Source organism: Chinchilla lanigera, unplaced genomic scaffold (genome assembly GCF_000276665.1).
Source record: "Chinchilla lanigera isolate Chin_1 unplaced genomic scaffold, ChiLan1.0 scaffold00016, whole genome shotgun sequence".
In the NCBI taxonomy this organism is placed as follows: domain Eukaryota; kingdom Metazoa; phylum Chordata; class Mammalia; order Rodentia; family Chinchillidae; genus Chinchilla; species Chinchilla lanigera.
This window is the reverse complement of record NW_004955417.1, coordinates 16,271,868-16,274,938: the sequence shown is the minus strand read 5'-3', so window position 1 is coordinate 16,274,938 and position 3,071 is coordinate 16,271,868. Positions and strand designations below refer to the sequence as shown.

Below are 3,071 nucleotides of genomic sequence, written 5' to 3'. Positions count from 1 at the left end.
TTCCATTTGTTTAAGCTTTAATTTCTTTTATATATGTTGTTTAGGAACCAGAATGTAAGTCTACATTTCTCCTTGTAAGTCCGTCTATTGCTAAGTATTTTACTTTTTGATGCTACTTTTAAAAATCACAATTTTTCAAAACTATTTTGACCTCTCTGAAATCAAGATGTATCTTACAACCACGAGCATTTTAGCATGATAACATAAGTCACTTGGCAGTATTTCCTTTATCTTAGTGGACATAAATAGGACTTACAACCAATGGTTTCCCAGAGTTAGTACGATATGGTATTAAATGTAAAATGTCTATTAAACATCAAAATGAAGACAAGTGGGAGGCATGTGGCCAAGTGAATACAGAAATGAGAACAGAGGTCAGAACTACAGATATAAATGTGGGGTCACCTGCAGTTTGATATGGAGGGCCATAACAGTAAATGAAATTGCTGCTAAGAAAAGAGTACAGAGAAGACATGAGGATCTAGGTTGCAGCTCCAGGAAATCACAAGTACAAATTGAGTAAAAGAATAAGAGTCAGCAAAGAAAAACATTTTTTAAGTTTATTATTGTCATTATTGATCTTATTCTTCCCTAGTTCTACAGGGACTGGATCTCGTCTCTTTTGTTCTCTAATAAACCACCAAGCAGAACTCTTTACTACCTTTATATATTAACCTACTTGCCACATATCAATTGGAAAAAGTCATTCAGAACAGTCTATTTGGGAAATAATGAATTGATTTTTCACCAGCTCTTTCACCATGGAAAATCCTAGATAAATACAAATAAATGAGCCTTTCAGGTCTTCAGAGAAGTGTTTTAATCTGATTGTGATTTTGGATAGAGGACAGGTAAGTGCTCATTACATATTAACCTAGAGTAGTCCAAAGTCAGAAGAGGAAAAGTCAGTAGAATACAGTAGAATTCACAGTTAAAACCAGAAGTGTGTGCAAAACTCCTTTTAAGAAGCTTGTATGTCATTTGCTCTCACATTTCTATAACATAAGCAGTATCCCAACTGGTACTAAAGCTACTTCACCTGCCTTTCATTTACTGTTTGTCACCTTACAGATGTTGAATCTTACCCACTTTTTCTTCCTATTTCAAATGACCCGACCATCACAAAATGGTACCATTACACTATATCCTATGTGGCTCAACCAAAGGAGACTGGGGCCCCAGGGAATGCCTGACAACATCTGAAGACCTTTTTAATTGTCACAACTGAAGATGAGATGCGACTGGTATCAAACAAGTGGAAGGCAGGGATATTGCTGAACACCCTACAATCCGCAGGACAGACTCCCCGAGCAAAGCATTATCCAGCCCAAATCCCAGCAATATGGAGTTTCAGAAACCCTACCTATACGGATAAGCTTATATGAGCAGTGTATCTGAATTTTCAGAGAGCCGTCCAGCTTTTCCCAAGCTGTCAAAGGAGAAAGGATGCAAAAACTTACACTGCTTCTCACGGATATTTCATCTTGGTCAAATTTTAAAAACTGACCTATTGATTCAACTTCACAGCAAAAGTCCCTCTCCAGTTAAGACCTATCTTTGCCGCTAGATTTCACTGTCCGTTCCCACTGTCATTTATGACGAGACAAACGGCTCTTTTGAGAGTTCTCAAATTCTTCTAAAGACCTCATCTCCCACCATCTGGATTAACACAGTTATGGCTATGGTGACTATTAATGATCAAGCTTCAACTTTGTAACATGTCAAAAATGTACTCTTTCGCTGGGGATATAGCTCAGCAGCACACAGCATACCTAACAAGTACGAGGTCGTGAGTTCTATTCCCGGTACCAAAAAAAGTAGTCTTTTAAGAAACAATTGGGCCAATATTCATTACTTCAGTGTTAAGCGTACCATGTTTAACACCCTGGCAGTCACTGGATATATGGCAAAGAAAATGAGCTTACAACTCAGTACAGGAGAGATTTTAACAAAATTTAAACATGTGCTTTAAACTGCAATGGAGGAGAGTGTGAAAACATGGTGAGAGAAGCTGCAATGAGGATGAGGAGGGAGGACTGCTCGTCCAGGTAACTGCATCACGTTTCATCCGATATTTTACCCCACCCAAAAGCGACTCCTTCCTGGATAATTTAAACAATCTGTTAACTGTATCCCCGTCCAGGTAACTTGGGATATACTCACAATCAATTACTTGCTGGACACGGACAGCAAACTTGAGGGACTCCAGGCTGTGGGCCTGGTGAGACCCTCAAATGCAAGACTTCGTTTCTTGTTGTTTGTGGTCAATGCTTCTAGTTAGAAACCAGTGATACAGAAAAGCTAGAGCTGAAGAATAAAGCCGATGTCTAAAACAGTTTCCGACAGCTAAACAATTACAAGATTACAACAGCCATCCCTTTTGCTAAGGTCTTTGCAGTTTGCTGCTGTGGCCTCTAATAAATGATTTCTTTCCTGAAGATACTAGCAAGTCAATATATTGTTCGCAGTCAGCCTACCCCGGCCAGAGGCCCGCGCAGCAATTTTTAATAGGATGTCAGGCTTAATTTAAATCTCGACTTCCCCGAAAACCCCAGGTTAGTAAATAAGCGGGGTTTCTGTGGGGTGATGTAAAGGGCAGCTGGTGAGAGAACAAAGGCCGCGCGGCTCGGGGCTCCATGGGGACTGCGGCCGCGGGTGGCGGGAACGGGCGGCCGTGGACCCACGCCGCGGGGCCTCGGTTGAGCGCGGACGAGCGCCGCGGAGACGGGCGCGCAGACTGGAGGTGGGTGGGGCTGGCTGCGGGGACAGAGGCCCGATCTAGCCCAATGAGCCGACGACTGGAACAATCGTGACAGAAATCACGCGGCCGCTAACGCCGGGACAGACGCCGCCGAGACAACACGTGCCCGAGAAGAGGAGCCCGGACCGAGGGCGACGTCCCCTGCACGGCTCGCCGCTAGCCCCGCCCCTCAAGGTTATGTAATAAGGCCGCATTCCTATTGGCCCCCGCGACCGGAAGGGCATAGGCGCGCAAGCGGGCTGGGCGGGGATCGCCGTAGGAAGGTGAGGGGGCGGGGCTGGGCGGCGCAGGGGGCGCTGGGGCGGCTGGG

The 3,071-nt window shown here is 44.4% G+C and overlaps 1 long non-coding RNA gene across 1 annotated transcript in view; it reads right to left on the bottom strand.

Moving 5' to 3' along the window:
* LOC102021009 overlaps nucleotides 1-2,649 on the bottom strand; it is a 26,222-nt gene extending 23,573 nt beyond the window's left edge. The window contains exon 1 of the long non-coding RNA XR_260479.2: nucleotides 2,164-2,649. This is a non-coding gene — a long non-coding RNA (uncharacterized LOC102021009). The remainder of the gene's footprint in view (nucleotides 1-2,163) is intronic.
* Nucleotides 2,650-3,071: the final 422 nt, after the last annotated feature.